The 11,503-nt window shown below is 34.8% G+C and overlaps 3 non-coding genes across 3 annotated transcripts; all 3 read left to right on the forward strand.

The window, feature by feature from the left end:
- The first annotated feature begins 4,075 nt into the window (after positions 1–4,075).
- TRNAK-UUU (transfer RNA lysine (anticodon UUU)) lies at positions 4,076–4,148 on the forward strand. Its single transcript has one exon. It is a non-coding gene; the product is annotated as a tRNA-Lys (tRNA).
- Positions 4,149–8,163: 4,015 nt separating this feature from the next.
- On the forward strand, positions 8,164–8,236 carry TRNAK-UUU (transfer RNA lysine (anticodon UUU)). The gene has a single exon. It is a non-coding gene; the product is annotated as a tRNA-Lys (tRNA).
- A 2,875-nt stretch (positions 8,237–11,111) lies between these two features.
- TRNAK-UUU (transfer RNA lysine (anticodon UUU)) lies at positions 11,112–11,184 on the forward strand. The gene has a single exon. It is a non-coding gene; the product is annotated as a tRNA-Lys (tRNA).
- Positions 11,185–11,503: the final 319 nt, after the last annotated feature.

An 11,503-nucleotide genomic window follows, 5' to 3' on the forward strand; every position in this document is an offset into this window, starting at 1 on the left:
TTTTCTCATAAAAATACAAATCATTGTCAGCTCATAGACTCATTTGAAGTATCTTCGTGCGTGAAATCAAAGCATTGACTTATTATGGAGGTTTGGGACAATCGACTACGAAAAGACAGAGTCCGAAAAATAAGCAATTCAAACATTTCATTCTAATAACTTGATATTATTCGCTCGCATCGCTGAGATAAATAAAACACAAACAATTCAACGATTTCATTGTAATAACTCGGTATTTAATTAATGCTTTGAATTAGATTAAACGTTTTCTCATAAAAATACAAATCATTGTCAGCTCATACACTCATTTGAAGTATCTTCGTGCGTGAAATCAAAGCATTGACTTATTATGGAGATTTGGGACAATCGACTACGAAAAGACAGAGTCCGAAAAATAAACAATTCAAACATTTCATTCTAATAACTTGATATTATTCGCTCTCATCGCTGAGATAAATAAAACACAAACAATTCAACGATTTCATTGTAATAACTCGGTATTTAATAATTGCTTTGAATTAGATTAAACGTTTTCTCATAAAAATACAAATCATTGTCAGCTCATAGACTCATTTGAAGTATCTTCGTGCGTGAAATCAAAGCATTGACTTATTATGGAGGTTTGGGACAATCGAGTACGAAAAGACAGTATCCTCTGCAGCCCGGTTAGCTCAGTCGGTAGAGCGTGGGACTTTTAATCCTAAGGTCAAGGGTTCAACCCCTTTAGCGGGCGTAATTTTGAAACGTGGTTCACATAAAAATAGATATTCTTTGCTCACATAGCTGAGATAAATAAAACATAAACAATTCAATATTTCATTGTAATAACTCGGTATTTAATTAATGCTTTGAATTAGATTAAACGTTTTCTCATAAAAACACAAATCATTGTCAACTCATAGACTCATTTGAAGTATCTTCGTGTATGAAATCAAAGCATTGACTTATTATGGAGGTTTGGGACAATCGAGTACGAAAAAACAGGATCCTGAGCAGCCCGGTTAGCTCAGTCGGTAGAGCGTGGAACTTTTAATCCTAAGGTCAAGGGTTCAACCCCCTCAGCGGGCGTAATTTTGAAACGTGGTTCACATGAAAATAGATATTGTTTGCTCACATCGCTGAGATAAATAAAACATAAACAATTCAATATTTCATTGTAATAACTCGGTATTTAATTAATGCCTTGAATTAGATTAAACGTTTTCTCATAAAAATACAAATCATTGTCAACTCATAGACTCATTTGAAGTATCTTCGTGCGTGAAGTCAAAGCATTGACTTATTATGGAGATTTGGGACAATCGACTACGAAAAGACAGAGTCCGAAAAATAAACAATTCAAACATTTCATTCTAATAACTTGATATTATTCGCTCGCATAGCTGAGATAAATAAAACACAAACAATTCAACGATTTCATTGTAATAACTCGGTATTTAATTAATGCTTTGAATTAGATTAAACGTTTTCTCATAAAAATACAAATCATTGTCAGCTCATAGACTCATTTGAAGTATCTTCGTGCGTGAAATCAAAGCATTGACTTATTATGGAGGTTTGGGACAATCGAGTACGAAAAGACAGGATCCTGAGCAGCCCGGTTAGCTCAGTCGGTAGAGCGTGGGATTTTTAATACTAAGGTCAAGGGTTCAACCCCTTTAGCGGGCGAAATTTTGAAACGTGGTTCACATAAAAATAAATATTCTTTGCTCATATAGCTGAGATTAATAAAACATAAACAATTCAATATTTCATTGTAATAACTCGGTATTTAATTAATGCTTTGAAATAGATTAAACGTTTTCTCATAAAAATACAAATCATTGTCAGCTCATAGACACATTTGAAGTATCTTCGTGCGTGAAATCAAAGCATTGACTTATTATGGAGATTTGGGACAATCGACTACGAAAAGACAGAGTCAGAAAAATGAACAATTCAAACATTTCACTCTAATAACTTGATATTATTCGCTCGCATCGCTGCGATAAATAAAACACAAACAATTCAACGATTTCATTGTAATAACTCGGTATTTAATTAATGCTTTGAATTAGATTAAACGTTTTCTCATAAAAATACAAATCATTGTCAGCTCATAGACTCATTTGAATTATTTTCGTGCGTGAAATCAAAGCATTGACTTATTATGGAGGTTTGGGACAATCGAGTACGAAAAGACAGGATCCAGAGCAGCCTGGTTAGCTCAGTCGGTAGAGCGTGGGACTTTTAATCCTAAGGTCAATGGTTCAACCCTCTTAGTGGGCGTAATTTTGAAACGTGGTACACATAAAAATAGATATTCTTTGCTCACATCGCTGAGATAAATAAAACATAAACAATTCAATATTTCATTGTAATAACTCGGTATTTAATTAATGCTTTGAATAAGATTAAACGTTTTCTCATAAAAATACAAATCATTGTCAGCTCATAGACTCATTTGAAGTATCTTCTTGCGTGAAATCAACGCATTGACTTATTATGGAGGTTTGGGACAATCGAGTACGAAAAGACAGGATGCTGAGCAGCCCGGTTAGCTCAGTCGGTAGAGCGTGGGACATTTTATCCTAAGCTCAAGGGTTCAACCCCCTTAGCGGGCGTGATTTTGCGACGTAGTTGACATAAAAACAGATGTTGCTCACAGATGTATCTCACATCGCTGAGATAAATAAAACATAAACAATTCAATATTTCATTGTAATAACTCGGTATTTAATTAATGCTTTGAATTAGATTAAACGTTTTCTCAAAAAATACAAATCATTGTCAGCTCATAGACTCATTTGAAGTATCTTCGTGCGTGAAATCAAAGCATTGACTTATTATGGAGGTTTGGGACAATCGAATACGAAAAGACAGGATCCTGTGCAGCCCGGTTAGCTCAGTCGGTAGAGCGTGGGACTTTTAATCTTAAGGTCAAGGGTTCAACCCCCTTAGCGGGCGTAATTTTGAAACGTGGTTCGCATAAAAATAGATATTGTTTGCTCACATCGTTGAGAAAAATAAAACATAAACAATTCAAACATTTCATTGTAATAACTCGGTATTTAATTAATGCTTTGAATTAGATTAAACGTTTTCTCATAAAAACACAAATCATTGTCAACTCATAGACTCATTTGAAGTATCTTCGTGCATGAAATCAAAGCATTGACTTATTATGGAGATTTTGGGAAAATCGACTACGAAAGGACAGAGTCCGAAAAATAAACAATTCAAACATTTCATTCTAATAACTTGATATTATTCGCTCGCATCGCTGAGATAAATAAAACACAAACAATTCAACGATTTCATTGTAATAACTCGGTATTTAATTAATGCTTTGAATTAGATTAAACGTTTTCTCATAAAAATACAAATCATTGTCAGCTCATACACTCATTTGAAGTATCTTCGTGCGTGAAATCAAAGCATTGACTTATTATGGAGATTTGGGACAATCGACTACGAAAAGACAGAGTCCGAAAAATAAACAATTCAAACATTTCATTCTAATAACTTGATATTATTCGCTCGCATCGCTGAGATAAATAAAACACAAACAATTCAACGATTTCATTGTAATAACTCGGTATTTAATTAATGCTTTGAATTAGATTAAACGTTTTCTCATGAAAATACAAATCATTGTCAGCTCATACACTCATTTGAAGTATCTTCGTGCGTGAAATCAAAGCATTGACTTATTATGGAGATTTGGGACAATCGACTACGAAAAGACAGGATCCTGAGCAGCCCGGTTAGCTCAGTCGGTAGAGATTGGGACTTTTAATCCTTAGGTCAAGGGTTCAACCCCCTTACCGGCGTAATTTTGAAACGTTGTTCACATGAAAATAGATATTGTTTGCTTACATCGCTGAGATAAATAAAACATAAACAATTCAAACATTTCATTGTAATAACTCGGTATTTAATTAATGCTTTGAATTAGATTGAATGTTTTCTCATAAAAATACAAATCATTGTCAGCTCATAGACTCATTTGAAGTATCTTCGTGCGTGAAATCAAAGCATTGACTTATTATGGAGGTTTGGGACAATCGAGTACGAAAAGACAGGATCCTGAGCAGCCCGGTTAGCTCAGTCGGTAGAGCGTGGGACTTTTAATCCTAAGGTCAAGGGTTCAACCCCCTTAGCGGGCGTAATTTTGAAACGTTGTTCACATGAAAATAGATATTATTTGCTTACATCGCTGAGATAAATAAAACACAAACAATTCAACGATTTCATTGTAATAACTCGGTATTTAATTAATGCTTTGAATTAGATTAAACGTTTTCTCATAAAAATACAAATCATTGTCAGCTCATAGACTCATTTGAAGTATCTTCGTGCGTGAAATCAAAGCATTGACTTATTATGGAGGTTTGGGACAATCGAGTACGAAAAGACAGGATCCTGTGCATGCCGGTTAGCTCAGTCGGTAGAGCGTGGGACTTTTAATCCTAAGGTCAAGGGTTCAACCCCCTTAGCGGGCGTAATTTTGAAACGTTGTTCACATGAAAATAGATATTGTTTGCTTACATCGCTGAGATAAATAAAACATAAACAATTCAAACATTTCATTGTAATAACTCGGTATTTAATCAATGCTTTGAATTAGATTACACGTTTTCTCAAAAAAATACAAATCATTGTCAGCTCATAGACTCATTTGAAGTATCTTCGTGCGTGAAATCAAAGCATTGACTTATTATGGAGGTTTGGGACAATCGAGTACGAAAAGACAGTATCCTCTGCAGCCCGGTTAGCTCAGTCGGTAGAGCGTGGGACTTTTAATCCTAAGGTCAAGGGTTCAACCCCTTTAGCGGGCGTAATTTTGAAACGTGGTTCACATAAAAATAGATATTCTTTGCTCACATAGCTGAGATAAATAAAACATAAACAATTCAATATTTCATTGTAATAACTCGGTATTTAATTAATGCTTTGAATTAGATTAAACGTTTTCTCATAAAAACACAAATCATTGTCAACTCATAGACTCATTTGAAGTATCTTCGTGTATGAAATCAAAGCATTGACTTATTATGGAGGTTTGGGACAATCGAGTACGAAAAAACAGGATCCTGAGCAGCCCGGTTAGCTCAGTCGGTAGAGCGTGGAACTTTTAATCCTAAGGTCAAGGGTTCAACCCCCTCAGCGGGCGTAATTTTGAAACGTGGTTCACATGAAAATAGATATTGTTTGCTCACATCGCTGAGATAAATAAAACATAAACAATTCAATATTTCATTGTAATAACTCGGTATTTAATTAATGCCTTGAATTAGATTAAACGTTTTCTCATAAAAATACAAATCATTGTCAACTCATAGACTCATTTGAAGTATCTTCGTGCGTGAAGTCAAAGCATTGACTTATTATGGAGATTTGGGACAATCGACTACGAAAAGACAGAGTCCGAAAAATAAACAATTCAAACATTTCATTCTAATAACTTGATATTATTCGCTCGCATAGCTGAGATAAATAAAACACAAACAATTCAACGATTTCATTGTAATAACTCGGTATTTAATTAATGCTTTGCATTAGATTAAACGTTTTCTCATAAAAATACAAATCATAGTCAGCTCATAGACTCATTTGAAGTATCTTCGTGCGTGAAATCAAAGCATTGACTTATTATGGAGGTTTGGGACAATCGAGTACGAAAAGACAGGATCCTGAGCAGCCCGGTTAGCTCAGTCGGTAGAGCGTGGGATTTTTAATACTAAGGTCAAGGGTTCAACCCCTTTAGCGGGCGAAATTTTGAAACGTGGTTCACATAAAAATAAATATTCTTTGCTCATATAGCTGAGATTAATAAAACATAAACAATTCAATATTTCATTGTAATAACTCGGTATTTAATTAATGCTTTGAAATAGATTAAACGTTTTCTCATAAAAATACAAATCATTGTCAGCTCATAGACACATTTGAAGTATCTTCGTGCGTGAAATCAAAGCATTGACTTATTATGGAGATTTGGGACAATCGACTACGAAAAGACAGAGTCAGAAAAATGAACAATTCAAACATTTCACTCTAATAACTTGATATTATTCGCTCGCATCGCTGCGATAAATAAAACACAAACAATTCAACGATTTCATTGTAATAACTCGGTATTTAATTAATGCTTTGAATTAGATTAAACGTTTTCTCATAAAAATACAAATCATTGTCAGCTCATAGACTCATTTGAATTATTTTCGTGCGTGAAATCAAAGCATTGACTTATTATGGAGGTTTGGGACAATCGAGTACGAAAAGACAGGATCCAGAGCAGCCTGGTTAGCTCAGTCGGTAGAGCGTGGGACTTTTAATCCTAAGGTCAATGGTTCAACCCTCTTAGTGGGCGTAATTTTGAAACGTGGTACACATAAAAATAGATATTCTTTGCTCACATCGCTGAGATAAATAAAACATAAACAATTCAATATTTCATTGTAATAACTCGGTATTTAATTAATGCTTTGAATAAGATTAAACGTTTTCTCATAAAAATACAAATCATTGTCAGCTCATAGACTCATTTGAAGTATCTTCTTGCGTGAAATCAACGCATTGACTTATTATGGAGGTTTGGGACAATCGAGTACGAAAAGACAGGATGCTGAGCAGCCCGGTTAGCTCAGTCGGTAGAGCGTGGGACATTTTATCCTAAGCTCAAGGGTTCAACCCCCTTAGCGGGCGTGATTTTGCGACGTAGTTGACATAAAAACAGATGTTGCTCACAGATGTATCTCACATCGCTGAGATAAATAAAACATAAACAATTCAATATTTCATTGTAATAACTCGGTATTTAATTAATGCTTTGAATTAGATTAAACGTTTTCTCATAAAAATACAAATCATTGTCAGCTCATAGACTCATTTGAAGTATCTTCGTGCGTGAAATCAAAGCATTGACTTATTATGGAGGTTTGGGACAATCGAATACGAAAAGACAGGATCCTGTGCAGCCCGGTTAGCTCAGTCGGTAGAGCGTGGGACTTTTAATCTTAAGGTCAAGGGTTCAACCCCCTTAGCGGGCGTAATTTTGAAACGTGGTTCGCATAAAAATAGATATTGTTTGCTCACATCGTTGAGAAAAATAAAACATAAACAATTCAAACATTTCATTGTAATAACTCGGTATTTAATTAATGCTTTGAATTAGATTAAACGTTTTCTCATAAAAACACAAATCATTGTCAACTCATAGACTCATTTGAAGTATCTTCGTGCATGAAATCAAAGCATTGACTTATTATGGAGATTTTGGGAAAATCGACTACGAAAGGACAGAGTCCGAAAAATAAACAATTCAAACATTTCATTCTAATAACTTGATATTATTCGCTCGCATCGCTGAGATAAATAAAACACAAACAATTCAACGATTTCATTGTAATAACTCGGTATTTAATTAATGCTTTGAATTAGATTAAACGTTTTCTCATAAAAATACAAATCATTGTCAGCTCATACACTCATTTGAAGTATCTTCGTGCGTGAAATCAAAGCATTGACTTATTATGGAGATTTGGGACAATCGACTACGAAAAGACAGAGTCCGAAAAATAAACAATTCAAACATTTCATTCTAATAACTTGATATTATTCGCTCGCATCGCTGAGATAAATAAAACACAAACAATTCAACGATTTCATTGTAATAACTCGGTATTTAATTAATGCTTTGAATTAGATTAAACGTTTTCTCATGAAAATACAAATCATTGTCAGCTCATACACTCATTTGAAGTATCTTCGTGCGTGAAATCAAAGCATTGACTTATTATGGAGATTTGGGACAATCGACTACGAAAAGACAGGATCCTGAGCAGCCCGGTTAGCTCAGTCGGTAGAGATTGGGACTTTTAATCCTTAGGTCAAGGGTTCAACCCCCTTACCGGCGTAATTTTGAAACGTTGTTCACATGAAAATAGATATTGTTTGCTTACATCGCTGAGATAAATAAAACATAAACAATTCAAACATTTCATTGTAATAACTCGGTATTTAATTAATGCTTTGAATTAGATTGAATGTTTTCTCATAAAAATACAAATCATTGTCAGCTCATAGACTCATTTGAAGTATCTTCGTGCGTGAAATCAAAGCATTGACTTATTATGGAGGTTTGGGACAATCGAGTACGAAAAGACAGGATCCTGAGCAGCCCGGTTAGCTCAGTCGGTAGAGCGTGGGACTTTTAATCCTAAGGTCAAGGGTTCAACCCCCTTAGCGGGCGTAATTTTGAAACGTTGTTCACATGAAAATAGATATTATTTGCTTACATCGCTGAGATAAATAAAACACAAACAATTCAACGATTTCATTGTAATAACTCGGTATTTAATTAATGCTTTGAATTAGATTAAACGTTTTCTCATAAAAATACAAATCATTGTCAGCTCATAGACTCATTTGAAGTATCTTCGTGCGTGAAATCAAAGCATTGACTTATTATGGAGGTTTGGGACAATCGAGTACGAAAAGACAGGATCCTGTGCATGCCGGTTAGCTCAGTCGGTAGAGCGTGGGACTTTTAATCCTAAGGTCAAGGGTTCAACCCCCTTAGCGGGCGTAATTTTGAAACGTTGTTCACATGAAAATAGATATTGTTTGCTTACATCGCTGAGATAAATAAAACATAAACAATTCAAACATTTCATTGTAATAACTCGGTATTTAATTAATGCTTTGAATTAGATTAAACGTTTTCTCATTAAAATACAAATCATTGTCAGTTCATAGACTCATTTGAAGTATCTTCGTGCGTGAAATCAAAGCATTGACTTATTATGGAGGTTTGGGACAATCGAGTACAAAAAGACAGTATCCTCTGCAGCCCGGTAAGCTCAGTCGGTAGAGCGTGGGACTTTTAATCCTAAGGTCAAGGGTTCAACCCCCTTAGCGGCCGTAATTTTGAAACGTTGTTCACATGAAAATAGACATTGTTTGCTTACATCGCTGAGATAAATAAAACATAAACAATTCAAACATTTCATTGTAATAACTCGGTATTTAATTAATGCTTTGAATTAGATTAAACGTTTTCTCATAAAAATACAAATCATTGTCAACTCATAGACTCATTTGAAGTATCTTCGTGCGTGAAATCAAAGCATTGATTTATTATGGAGATTTGGGACAATCGACTACGAAATGTGAGGATCCTGAGCAGCCCGGTTAGCTCAGTCGGTAGAGCGTGGGATTTTTAATCCTAAGGTCAAGGGTTCAACCCCTTTAGCGGGCGTAATTTTGAAACGTGGTTCACATAAAAATAGATATTCTTTGCTCACATCGCTGAGATAAATAAAACATAAACAATTCAATATTTCATTGTAATAACTCGGTATTTAATTAATGCTTTGAATTAGATTAAACGTTTTCTCATAAAAACACAAATCATTGTCAACTCATAGACTCATTTGAAGTGTCTTCGTGTATGAAATCAAAGCATTGACTAATTATGGAGGTTTGGGACAATCGAGTACGAAAAAACAGGATCCTGAGCAGCCCGGTTAGCTAAGTCTGTAGAGCATGGGACTTTTAATACTAAGGTCAAGGGTTCAACCCCTTTAGCGGGCGTAATTTTGAAACGTGGTTGACATAAAAACAGATGTTGCTCTCTCACATCGCTGAGATAAATAAAACATAAACAATTCAAACATTTCATTGTAATAACTCGGTATTTAATTAATGCTTTGAATTAGATTAAACGTTTTCTCATAAAAATATAAATCATTGACAGCTCATAGACTCATTTGAAGTATCTTCGTGCGTGAAATCAATGCATTGACTTATTATGGAGGTTTGGGACAATCGAGTTCGAAAATACATGATCATGAACAGCCCGGTTAGCTCAGTCGGTAGAGCGTGGGATTTTTAATCCTAAGGTCAAGGGTTCAACCCCTTTAGCGGGCGTAATTTTGAAACGTGGTTCACATAAAAATAAATATTCTTTGCTCACATAGCTGAGATAAATAAAACATAAACAATTCATTATTTCATTGTAATAACTCGGTATTTAATTAATGCTTTGAATTAGATTAAACGTTTTCTCATAAAAATACAAATCATTGTCAGCTCATAGACTCATTTGAAGTATCTTCGTGCGTGAAATCAAAGCATTGACTTATTATGGAGATTTGGGACAATCGACTACGAAAAGACAGAGTCCGAAAAATAAACAATTCAAACATTTCATTCTAACAACTATATTATTCGCTCGCATCGCTGAGATAAATAAAACAAAAACAATTCAACGATTTCATTGTAATAACTCGGTATTTAATTAATGCTTTGAATTAGATTAAACGTTTTCTCATAAAAATACAAATCATTGTCAGCTCATAGACTCATTTGAAGTATCTTCGTGCGTGAAATCAAAGCATTGACTTATTATGGAGGTTTGGGACAATCGAGTACGAAAAGACAGGATCCTGAGCAGCCCGGTTAGCTCAGTCGGTAGAGATTGGGACTTTTAAATCCTTAGGTCAAGGGTTCAACCCCCTTACCGGCGTAATTTTGAAACGTTGTTCACATGAAAATAGATATTGTTTGCTTACATCGCTGAGATAAATAAAACATAAACAATTCAAACATTTCATTGTAATAACTCGGTATTTAATTAATGCTTTGAATTAGATTAAACGTTTTCTCATAAAAATACAAATCATTATCAGCTCATAGACTAATTTGAAGTATCTTCGTGCGTGAAATCAAAGCATTGACTTATAATGAAGATTTGGGACAATCGAGTACGAAAAGCCAGGATCCTAAGCAGCCCGGTTAGCTCAGTCGATAGAGCGTGGGACTTTTAATCCTAAGGTCAAGGGTTCAACCCTCTTAGCGGGCGTAATTTTGAAACGTGGTTCACATAAAAAAGATATTCTTTGCTCACATCGCTGAGATAAATTAAACATAAACAGTACAAACATTTCATTGTAATAACTCGGTATTTAGTTAATGCTTTGATTTAGATTAAACGTTTTCTCATAAAAATACAAATCATTGTCAGCTCATAGACTCATTTGAAGTATCTTCGTGCGTGAAATCAAAGCATTGACTTATTATGGAGGTTTGGGACAATCGAGTACGAAAAGACAGGATCCTGAGCAGCCCGGTTAGCTCAGTCGGTAGAGCGTGGGACTTTTAATCCTAAGGTCAAGGGTTCAACCCCCTTAGCGGGCGTAATTTTGAAACGTAGTTGCCATAAAAACAGATGTTGCACTCTCACATCGCTGAGATAAATAAAACATAAACAGTTCAATAATTTCATTGTAATAACTCGGTATTTAATTAATGCTTTGAATTAGATTAAACGTTTTCTCATAAAAATACAAATCATTGACAGCTCATAGACTCATTTGAAGTATCTTCGTGCGTGAAATCAAAGCATTGACTTATTATGGAGGTTTGGGACAATCGAGTTCGAAAAGACATGATCCTGAAGAACCCGGTTACCTCAGTCGGTAGAGCGTGGGACTTTTAATCCTAAGGTCAAGGGTTC

The sequence above is a fragment of the Saccoglossus kowalevskii genome, chromosome 17 (assembly GCF_978046115.1).
Source record: "Saccoglossus kowalevskii chromosome 17, keSacKowa6.1, whole genome shotgun sequence".
NCBI lineage: Eukaryota > Metazoa > Hemichordata > Enteropneusta > Harrimaniidae > Saccoglossus > Saccoglossus kowalevskii.